At 39.3% G+C, this 12,389-nt stretch overlaps 1 protein-coding gene across 7 annotated transcripts in view; it reads left to right on the plus strand.

Moving 5' to 3' along the window:
* KCNC1 (potassium voltage-gated channel subfamily C member 1) overlaps window positions 1–12,389 on the plus strand; it is a 130,816-nt gene that overhangs the window by 5,316 nt on the left and 113,111 nt on the right. The gene's annotated exons all lie outside the window — the stretch shown is intronic.

The following is a 12,389-nucleotide window of genomic DNA, read 5'->3' on the forward strand; positions in this document are numbered from 1 at the left end:
TCTGGAAGAGGAAAGGCTGATGGCAGAACCCTCGCTCACCCGTTCCTCATGTTCTCCCTTCACATCCTGCAGAGGATCTGCTTTCCTCAGTGGGTGACTTTTGAAGGACAAGTTTCTGACACAGAGAAGGAGGCAGGAAAAAGGACAGTAGGGAAGAGATGAGAAGAAGGTATTCCCCAGGGATTTCTTCCAGTTTTCTTCTGTACATTCAAGAGCATCTCAACCTTGCTGTGTTCTTTTAAACTAGATCCCATAGGTACAAGAAGGCTTATAGGATCCTAGCCCCTGACTAACCTTGCTGTCTGGAGGCTTAGAGGCTAGAGTGATTTCTGCTCACCCTTTACCCCACTCCAGTCCAGCTAAGCTCAGGGAGTGGGAATAGATACTCATCACCCTTCACAAGGGGAGCTTATTCTGCAGCCGTCTGAGATGGGACACACTTTGCATAGAGGTGCTCCATGGACACTGCTCTGGGGGTCCCACGGAGTTGGAGCAGAGAGGGAGAGGAAGGAGTAGGGAGGGAGAGGAAGGAGCAGAATTACCCCACATGCTTTCCCCTGCCCGCAGGCACCCTTCTCCCTGGGGAGGGATTCACCCAAGGGGTGCTGGTGGAGCTGCTCCCCCAGCTTGGGTCGTCCTGCAAGGTCTCCCCTGCAGAGGCATGTCTAATGCTGCACTGGAGCTGCCTGCGGTCATTCTCACCGTATACTTTGACAATTAACGAGACAGCCTAATTTTAACTGCACGCTGCATTACAGCTCTGGAAAAATGAGAATCTTTCCACATTACATGAAGTTTCCCCTGCACTCGTAGTATAATGGAATTACAGATAGACATCTATTAAGTACCATTCTGTCATTCATTATTAATATAGTTCCTAAAAATCTCATTTTATTCCTGTTTTCTCTCATCAAGGGACATGTTACTGCAAATCCTTATATAACCTGTTAGTAAGCATAGTGTATTCTTCTCTGCATCCTGTCCAAAGAAGCCTTTGCAATGCCAGCTAGAAAGTGTTCACTGCTCACAAGTCCTTATTGAATTAGCCAAGGTGGGAGCAGGCACATTCACAAATAACTCCTGAAAATTGTCCAAATTGTCCCTCTGACTTCAGAAGTAATAAATTTTAAAACCACCACCAAAATATATATATATATTAAAAAAATGTAGCAGCCATGCAGAATCATGACTTCATTGGTCTGAGTTGTTCAGAATCACACAGAAAGATACGATGTCTGCCCAGAACATCTTACAATCTCTTTGATGTCACAAACTCATAAGGGAATGACAGAGATGATGTTATCCACCTCACAAATCTATGGGTGGCTAGTACAGACTTAGCAGTTTTAATTCAAGGAAGGTTTTAAAAATCCATTTGCCTATTTCCAATTTTATTTCTATTATTCTAAAACCTTAAAAAAGAACAGCATCTGTTGCAATTTTTTAAATCTTACTTAATTTTAATGTTTCTAGGTTACAAAATTTACTTGATTTAGCCAAGGCTGTGACTGTATGGATCATACCATCATATGCATACACATATATATGCCTTCCTATCACTGCCACCTCCTACGATGCTGAGTGGGATTTCCATATGAGGAAGGACTTCAAAATTAAACAATCTCAAAATACTTCTGGAAAATGTAACTGTGGTGCCACTGAAATCAATATGAATTTAGTGACTGGTTTCAGTATGGTATTTGGTCCCTTCTCTCTTTAATCCATCCCTATGTGCCTTCAATTATTTTCTTTGCCCTTCTTCTGACATTCGCTATTTTGGTTTTGGTTAGGAAAAAAAAAGGCAACAAAATACTGGTATTCTCTGTTGGGTTATCATGAGACAAAGGATAAGAAGATCTGTGGATCAATTATAGTATTTCTATTTTAGATCTGCTCACAAAAATGTGATATATTAGACTATACCTACGAGAACTATTTTTCCATCTTGTTTTTCTTTCTGCTGTGCAGTCTAGTATTCAATGGTATTCATCTATCTTATTTGTAAAAATACGTGGCTGATCTGTGTATATTTATGGTAGTACTTTAGTAAAGTCTATACATATTGCCTTTCTTTTAACATAAGGAGAGATGTCAGCAAATCAGCAACAGAGGACCCAGCCTTACTGTTATTGAAATTCAGTGCCAAAATTACCACCGACTTCAAGGATGGAAATGAATTTTCCTGCAGTACGGTTCAGGATTACAAAAATTGCAGTGTACTGTTTTTTTAATAGATCCATTGCACATTCCCATTCCAAAGCACTGAAGCGCAATAGATCTCAGTAATTTATTGGGAACACACATATTCAAATATATAGTTTCATAATCGTTTAAAGATATAAGCATCTTTAGCACATTGCATCAAAACACAGAGCTCTAATACTGACAAAGCTCTTCATGATCTTACTGGCATTTTTTACTGCAAAGGACTACAGAATACATTCCCATTCAAACCACATGACTTCAATTAATGTTCAACCAAATCATATCCAAGCACTGTATTTCATAATAAAAAGGGCAAGCAGGAGTATTCAGATTGAAAAATCGGGCCCTAATCGATAATGAAGTGTGTAATTCTTTCTCATGCAAATGCAGATGGCAAAACTGAGATTCCATTTTGTATAGGCTTGATTTTATGAAATTTCAGGGGATTCTTGGGAGATAAGACAATAGAACAGCTATTTTGAGACCTTTGCAATTGCATTACAATTAGCTTCTCAGTTATTACATGCTGAATTTGATCTGAGGAAAGAACAGTATTAGAAGGCTGACTTGGCTTTCTCTACTGAATATTGCATTACATAAATACGTGATTCACTCCAAATGGTACACAGGAGTGTTAGGATCGGATGAAATCAGAGAAATCTATGAATCTATGGAGAACCACCCCCTCCCCCTGGAATATAAACCGAATACTGTCATTTCTAGAATAATTTTTACATCTCCTGTGCTCAGTAAGGACCCAGATTTTGCTGTCTTCACTCCTACTCTCATAGTGATAGCTTACTCCAGGAATATCCCCCTTTCCTTCGAGCTGAGAACAAGGTACTATGCAACACAAGTGAAGGTGAAAGGAGCAGGCCCTAACTGATTTTCATTTATTTCAGATAATGATTTATAAGATATAACGGGGGTTCTAATAAATCACGCTATAAAAATTATGCATAAATTTCAGTCCGAGGCTTTTTGCAGTGATTGCTTATGATGTAAGACCCTTTAATGATAGTAAGTTAAAATTGCATTGTAATGGCCCTTTGTAAATGCAATAAATCTCCGACTTCAGTGCACTGCGGACAGGCAGCGATGTGTGTGCTGCACACGAGCTCCCAACACAGGCACACGCTGCTGGCACATGCTTATGTAATTATGGTGATACTTCAGGAGCAGCACTGAATCCTAGCACTGCTAGATTTACTTTGAGAAAACGTTTGGTCAAGACCACTGTGATGCATGGAACAGTTTAAAATATCCTACCGCTTTTTACTTGAAAAACCTGGGAAAGAATGTTCCTTTTAGGAAGCAGTAAAATGGATTATTTGGTGTTAAACAGCAAATGCAAAAACTGTTCCTACTGAGTCTTATAATTTCTCGGAGACAAAACAGGCATTTTTGTCCTCACAACCAAACTGAGTCCATCTTCTTTCCTAAAGTTACTGGATCATCTACTCAGCATTCACACAAAAAATGAGAAGCATCCGCAGAAATCCCCCAACGGAATAATAGCTCCTTGTTTAAACTGCATCAGAATCCCTATTCCTGCCCACTTTTGCCCTCAAAAAAAACCACATTTAAAACACTACCCTATTCAAATGCAGAAAGATTTGCTCAGTTCAGGTTGCTTATTATTTGACATGCATCAGAAACTCAGCTGCAGGTTTCACTTTGAAAATTCATTCCAATAACCCTGTTCTATTTTTCAGTTTGGATTCTTGCAGTCTTCATTACACCAGATCAATTGACAGGTATAGATGGTGGAGACTAGTTTTGTGATTTTTCCAGTTGTTAATTAAATGAAAATCTTCAATCAGAAGGCTTCTAATTTGATAACAGACTTGAAAAAAATGAATAGGGAGAAACCTGTAAAAATGCTGAGCACCTACAACCTCCAGCGGAAGGGAGATCATGACTTACGGCAGAAAAGGACACGGCAAGGAGTTATGAAACGGTCAGTAAAATCCCACCCCACCTTCTAGGGCCACAGCCCCAGCTCCCACTGGTTTTAATGGGATCCAGCCAGAGACCCATGCAAACCTATTTCAGACAGTTTTTTTCAGGACAAGGACAACTGTGTAATTGCCAGAACACGCAATGCAAAAGGGCTTGCTTGCACAGCAGCCTCTGTTCTCTACTCTAAAAACAACACAACATGATGTCAGCTACATTGTGCTATTCCTGATTCCTTTTTTTTTCTTTTTAGCATGGATCTCCCCAGTGCTTATAGTGTGGAGTTTTGCAAGAAATCTAGTGACATTACGTCTTAGCACTTCTTGGGAATGTGTCCTGCATACTGCGGAACTGATTTTCACTCGGGCTTTTTCAGTAAAGCGCTTGTAAGGAGAAACCAAGAACAACCTAAGCATAGCTCAACCAATACCAGACTGAGTCAATTGCTGGGGGGCGGTGGTGTTCGATTTTCTTTTTTTGGGGCTGAGGCAGATCAGCTTCTATCTGAATTTTGCTTAAGCAACATTGAAATTCAGCGTTTGGCTGAGAGGAGTTCAGTGTTTATCCTACCAAGAAGTCCCAAAGGTGCTAGTGATTTTATTAAAAGATCTAATGTAAATTTCAAAACTGTATAGATTACTTGAAATGTTAGTTATGTCTAAGCAGCAGGAAATCAATAGTGCAAAAGTGCATTCACTGTTCTAAAGAAAACATCTTTTGGAGAACCTGCTCCACTAAGAAAAGCAGCTCATTTTTCCTTGTACATGTCAGTGACATGGACTAAAGGCAATGAAAAGTTTGAAATTCAATAGCAATTCTGCAGCATCTTCAACTCCAAAACATAAATTTATCTTCACATATATACTACCATCAGCTATAGCAACTCCTAGAGCCAAACAATTTATTGTCCTCCAAGGCTATCTTGGCTAGGACAGCAGCATAAGTCTTTGTTCTTATTAGCTGATCTTTAATATTCATTCAGCACAGTCCACACATGTCCACAGACCTACATGGTGTGAGTTTACTAGAAAGCAAAACAACAAAACCCAACAACAAAACAAAACAAAAAACCAAACAAACAACAAAAAAAAAAACCTCGAGTAAACAAACAAATCCCACAACTAAAAAAGACCCAAACCCTAAGATTTGGACAGGTGATTGCAAGCAACTGAATTAATGCAGCTCATCAAGTGAGCATTTGCTAGCAGATCATTATCTGTGCACCCTGCTTGGTGCATGTGTTAGTTCTGAAGAATCCTCTCAGGGGCTTCATCCACAGCATACTAGCAACACGAAGGCAGACCATATTCGTATAGCTCAGCAAATGAACATTTACAGTGGCACAAGCACAAAACCAGCACATTTTATTAGCTCATTAAGCCACATCATTTGGGTATGCTTCAGCCCTTCTCATTTTCTCCAAATTTTACTGTGTGGGGAATCATACAAGACATTTAATCTTAGTACGGCATTTTCAAAATAGGAAAACAACTTTTCTCAGCTTACTTGCTATGCATTTTTTCAGCTCTCCCTTACTCTGTGTTCTTTGCAGTAACAAGCACAATAAGGTTATAATCTCTATTGACACCTCTAAACTGCCATAAAACCAGCAAGTTAACAGTAAGCATCTCTGGGAAGAATCTACACAATACTCAGATGTATTGTTTCCCAGACCAACCTGGAATGAAGCAGATCACTCAAAAGCTGTGATTCTTCAAAAGGTGCAGTGTGCGTATAAGCTGTGCCAGCCAGTGCAAAAGCAGGAGGGGTGGGCACGCACCGTCTCTCCAGCATCATGGAAATCCAGCACTCAGTTCCAAATCTTCGCTTCTGACGCCAGACTCACGAAAGGATGTACGCCATGTGAGTGCAAACTTATGATTCCCAAAACACCAACCCTGCAGGTGTATTTTTTTTTAAGTGCATATTAAAATTTCCCAGTGCCTACAGTATTGTTTCTGCCTATGCCCAGAACTGCTGGAGTTGGCAGCTGCCTTATATCAAAACCTTGTTAATGCCTATAATTTTTCTTCACTAACAGGCACAGTCCTGAATATAAGCTGTTTTCAAAAACATGCTCCAATGAAAACTGGAGATATTGGTAGTGTGAAAACGTTCACTGGATGCAGTAATTCAGTGGCTACGTGTTTTTGCTTCAAATGTGAAATTTCAGGTTTAATATCTTCCTCCAGCCGCAGGATTTCAAATTTTCATCCGTCTGTGCTCAAGCGACTTTCCAACTTCAGACAGCTGCATAATCCAGGCAGTTAATGAAGCTGATCCAGTCTGCATGGCATGAGAAATTCACAAACCAACATGCTGGGTATGTGGCAAAGCAGCATTCCCCAGTAGTGTGGAACAAAGAAACTGTTCCAGTGTGGTACTTCTGGGGTATTGAATTCAGCAAGATTAATAGCAGAAAACAAAATACATGTAGTGATATTATCAGAGACAGCGTAACTTTAGTTTGTGACAACACTAGGTTGTTTTTAATTTTCAATCACTCAGTAGTTCGAAGCCAGTTCCTGTTAGGAAGAAACCGTATGTCATCATCACGCGGTTGACTCCATGATGAGCCACGTGCAATGATTTAATGCAGCCACTATGGAGAAGGCACATACAAAACACCCCAAAACTTAGGAGATGATACAGAAAAGTAAATGATATGCAGAAATAGAGAAAACTTTTTCAGCCCAGAGTCTGAGCAGTTGTGTCACAGTGGAATGTGAGCTCCCAAGTCAGTATAAGGACACATCGCATAATTTGTTTTGAAAACACCTGCGTTTCCCAGGGCTATCAATCTGCCACTTCTCAGTCACGTCATGTAAATACAAGCATTCTTAAAAATCTCTGAAGGCTGCCTTTTCATCAATATTTTAACATAAACATTCTTTTCATTTAAATGGAAATTGTTCACTTACATTTTATTACTTTTAAATATTTTAAAGTACATTGTCATCATTAAAGGAAACTTACCTAAATTAAACTATTGCCAGGATAAATTTAACTTGGAGAAGCACTAGAACAAGTCTCTGCAAGATTAGGGCCTTTCACAGCATGTATGATTTAGCTCTGGCATTGACAACCAATGCAGAAGTGATCAATAAACATTCTGGCTATTGCATTCACTGCCTTCACGATACACATAACGCTAGTTCAAAATCCTAGTGAAAACTGTGAAGGGTATATAGTTGAATATCCCTCTCTAGTGTAATTTACCTTATATAGGAGTCTTGCCAGGGGCTCTAATGAAGCAGAGACAGTTTTTGCAGTTTTACCATCTGTTATCAAATGTACTCCTGCTATAACAGAAACAAAATTGTATTAGAATTTAGAAGTGACAAATATTGAGAAATATATTTTCCCATTGTTTAAATAGCTTTGCTGTGCCGTCTAAAGAACAAAATGCTTGGATGATAAACACTTTAAAACTGATTTAATTAAAAACCAAGATATAGAAAAAGAATAATGATAGCGTTGTCCTACATCACTACAACACAATAAAGAGATATAAATGAGAAGTCATGTTATATTCCACAGCTTTCAGATTTAGATTTTAATTCAGGGTAACATGTCCTATTTTTACACCCTGCATAAGAAGAAAAAATCTACAAAAAACCACTTTGAAATACAAATGGCATTGAAATTTTTTTAAATGCTACATCTATGCTATTTAATATAGGACCAAATTGTAAAGTACTCAGGAACTTAATCCTCGTATCCTTCCTTCCACCCTAAGTAAGGACCTGCAAGGTAAAAGCTCCAAAGAACACTACAGTTTAGCTTCACTTATGTGCAATGGACTAAAAATGAATACTTAATATTTATATGAATCATTGTCACTGTCAAGTAAGATGAAGCTTATAAAAATAGAACCAAATCAGGAAATGAGTTTTAAGACTCTGTGGGTAAATGCCTCTTTACGTACGGTATTGTTTATAGATATTTTTCTAATCTGTTCTGTCGTCTTGTCTCTTAAATTATTAGAAAGGGGGAAAAGAGGAACTACGGCAAATGCAGATGAAAGAGAAATCTTACTGGGAACTGTGGCAGGAATATGAGCAAAAGCCGGGAAGTTTGCAGCTGTGTTCATAGGCCTCTTGTTCTCTGTATGTTCATTCAATATGCACATTTTTAAACTACTCTCTTGCAACAAGAGGAATGGTGTTTTCAAGACTCCATGTTTGGCATCCAAAAGGCTCACTGCCACATCTGAAAAAACGCTGAAAACAAGCTGATGACAAGCAGGTTTCAGACAGTGGGTTAACTCCTGTGTCAGCAGTCTCGCTAAACCTTGGACATCCCGCAGCAGCACAACTCCCCTTTAGATATCAACACAGACCTTACAAAGAAGGTCACAATAGGAATTTCGTACCAGATCCTGATTTTCATAGCTCCCCTTGAAGTCAACAGTAGCTGCTGATACCCAAAGGTTCTTGAGCTAGGCATTGAAAACCTTTAAAAATGTCCGTTGTGATAGCTTGGTGCGCCTATTTACCCCAATCTGATAAGGAGACTGCCAGTACTAATATCTGCCAGCATCATGAAGGTTCTGAGAGTCTTAACCATTTATGAAAATACTTTAAAAAATTTCAGCAGAAAGAGCAAGATATAAACAAAATAGAATTTTAAACAAGTATTCTGTATTGAAGTGCAAAATACTCAAGACAACTACGATGAAAATCACCTTGTAAGAAAATTCAAAGGAAGGGGGCACGTCCACAAAACTTCTGCAGGGTTCTTGCAAATAGGGGAAGGTTATCTTTCACATGTAGACATCTGGGGACCTCATCCTTATTATCATTCTGCTAGGAGGTGGAGAACTCTGCTATAAAGCGATTACAGCCGTTTGTTCCTTAATGCAAAGACTCGCATTGCGCATCCTCCACCAGACAGGAATTAAGGCTGGGTAAAGCACGCACCTGCCCTGTCCTGGGTCTGCGTGGTTATGGAATACTGCCCAGGAGGACGATGCATCCACAGATCTTTGGTTTGCTCATTTGAGTACCATTTTTATCAACATCAACGTGAAGTACTTTTTTTGTGCTCTCTTCATCCAGGTAGGATTTTGAAGTAGCTGTATGTCTGCTGAGGACACCACACACAACTGCTCTTTGATTTTTACGACGTTTCTTGTAAATATAAGCTTTTCCTGCTCTTGGCTTCAGCAGCAAGGTCTAATTCAGACCAGTGAGAAATTTCATCTACTCTCTTTTTATCCAGATTGTCATAAATACATTTTAGATATAAGATGTACATGTTTACAGGTGTGAGAATTGTGGTAAATTTAAGCGGAGATCCTAGATTTGAACATTAGGAACAAAAGCTCTTTTTTTTTTTTTTTTACCACAAGGATATCTGATCACATTGTTCATCCCAATAGCCAACTAGGTTTTACTTGACAATGCCAGTCTAACAGATGTAATTTCCACTTATGGTAGGTGTGGGCACATCATTAATTCCAGTAACTACAAACCTTATAGTAGAAATCCCTCTCTGTGGCCTCCCTTGCTCCTCACTTTGACACCTTTAGCAAAAGAACAAAATAAAAGAGATTTCTCCTATGAGCTTGCACATGACTGTCCAAATACAGCAACAGCGTGGTCTAAAGATCTTCCTACAAGAGCTGTAACGTACACAGATGGCAAAGGGCTCGGAAATACATTCAGAAAAAAGCAGTAGACAATTTATGTGCAGAAAATCCATTCACAAGCCCTGTACCATGTTTAGTGAGAGACCAGAAGCTGCATTTCAAGAAGCATATCAATAAACATTTGGACAAAAAGTGGAAAAAAATAACTTCTCATTCACTGCCTGCACTGCATATGATACTGTCTGTAATCAAGAAAAATCTCAAGATGACACGAAGCTATCAAGCTGCATAATTCATGCTAGGGTTCATTGCAAGTGCTGACCACAGTCCTGCTCTTAAAATGCCCACAGGCCACAAAAATGTTCTTAGGCCAACTCAGTAGCCCAAATTACAAATTCTTCTAGCTAACAAAACTCACCACAGGCTTGCAGCTTAGGGTAGGATACCTTTTTTTTTTCTTAAACTACATCTACCCTCATCAAAAAGCTAAGTAGTCACTCATGGTTCTGAATCTCCCATTATCCTGAGGAAGTGATTTTGTTTTTTAAAGACACATAGAAAGAGATGAGCCCAAAGTCACCCTGCATGTCACCAGCCTCTCTTCAGCATTTATTCCACAGCCTTTTTTGTCTTCCAAATCCAGCTACTCATAATGGTTGTAAGGGAGGGAAAAGGTTCATGAATTTTTGGGGGTTTGTGGTTTTGGAAACTTTGCAGAGAGGTTTTGGAGTATCAACAGTATTATATGCATTCTGCAGTTTCAGCTCTAGAGCTGATCAGATACATGTAGATAAATTTTCTTTTTGGTGAGAAAATATTTTTTCTCCCATTTCTCCCCCTGCTCTCAAGGAGGGTTTGTTCAAAGTTGCTTCCTTTTCTCCATGAGGAAAATACAAATTTTTTTCCCCCCCAGTATTAGTTTATTTTTCTCCCCTCACACTTAATTAAAAAGTGAAAAAATAAAATGGTTATCAGAAAGAAAGAACAAACCAACAAAGTTTAAAAGAGAATGACAATGATAAAAAGCAATGAATTGTCTGCACAAAAAATTTTGCTAAGATATTTGGATAAGGAAAAAGCCTTGCCAGTTTGAACTCTGCAGGACAAATACAGCAAATATTGTTGAATATTTTCAAGGGGAAAAGGATCTCTTTTTTTCCAAATTGCTTTTATAATTTCCACTGAGTTATTTACAAATACACACCTTCCACTTGCAGTCCTTTAGCTTGTTTGATGTGGGGTTGGTTTGTTTGTTTTTAGATCAGTGCAGAATAAAAATGGGTTATACGTAGATCAGGAAAATACAGGCTTGCTCATTTTTTCTTCAAATGATTCTCAATGTGGCTCTGTGTTTCTATAGGCTTTTCTGGAAATGAAACCACTTTTCCTTTTAGAAGGATCAACGTCATCTTGTCCTTCTGATTGCCCCTCTTTCACCCAGAGGCTATGGCACCAATTCTGGTTTTTAAACACTTTAGTTCTTGTTGGATAACTGATCTGCTCACAGAGCATGGGATGCTATGCAGTGCAGGAACTGCAGTCATCATCTGACATTAGAAGGATGCTCTTGAAGTGGACCTTCAGAAAACAGTGGTTCCAATGTAAGCAAATGAGAAGGATGTAGCAACAGTAACTAGGAGATGGGAGGAGGCTTCAGAATTAGAAGAACAAATCACTGTGGGGAGAGGGAAGTCTCACCATTCAATGTTTACTAGACATTGAAGAAACAAATAGTGTTGGGACCATGGAAAGGCAATGTAGGATGACAAATCACCAGCCTACTAGCGGAGAAACAAGACTGTCAAGAGCTTGAAATCTGAGACTGTGCAACTCCGAGCAAATCCTTTTCCAGCAAGGTGAGAACAACCTAATCAGAATAATTCAAATGAGTTAGCAATATGCCAGCACATTCTGTGTGTGGCACAAGCAAGAAAGCAACCCTCACAAGAGCCTAGGAAGAAGGGAATTTGCAGTAATTGATTTTGTGATCAAAAGAGCACATTGTGCTGTTGTGAGCTTGACAAAGAATAAAAAAAGGGTTAGGCTCTGCAGTGAAAAGCCTCATGTACTACCAGCAGTGCCAGCACTGGAGAAGACTGCTGTAAGGACATGCGAGGATTTTGGATGGCACGTTCTGATGCCCTCCTATTTTTCTGTGGCCTGTGAAGGTTAAACACCCTGATGGCTGGCACAAGAGCTTGGCAGGAAAGGAGAAAAAAAGAAATAAAGGCCAACTTCATCTCTTTAAGAAGTCTAGGGCAGAGACTTCAGTGTTCCAACCCAGCCAAACCAGCTTTTCGTCTTAGGAGTCCTGCACAAGAGTTGTGGCCTTGACCACACACGCAGGCTCCTTTCAGCTGTGATTCAAGACTAAATGCAGTTTCAGGAGAAACTTCAGGGAACTTGTGGAAATGAAAGTGAACCACAGGCTCTTGCTCTGTCAGACTAATGTTGTGTGGCAGTCCCTGTAGTTACTATTCTAGGCATGATTTTCATTGTGTGTTAAATGCACCCCTTCACCCTTGTTCAATCATATCCATTAAAGGAAAAAAAAAGTCCAGAAAAGTGGACAATCTTTAATTGAGAATATATGCTGTCTAATGAAAAGATGTGGCTTGTTAATGTATTCTGT

This window comes from Patagioenas fasciata, chromosome 5 (genome assembly GCF_037038585.1).
Source record: "Patagioenas fasciata isolate bPatFas1 chromosome 5, bPatFas1.hap1, whole genome shotgun sequence".
NCBI classification, from domain to species: domain Eukaryota; kingdom Metazoa; phylum Chordata; class Aves; order Columbiformes; family Columbidae; genus Patagioenas; species Patagioenas fasciata.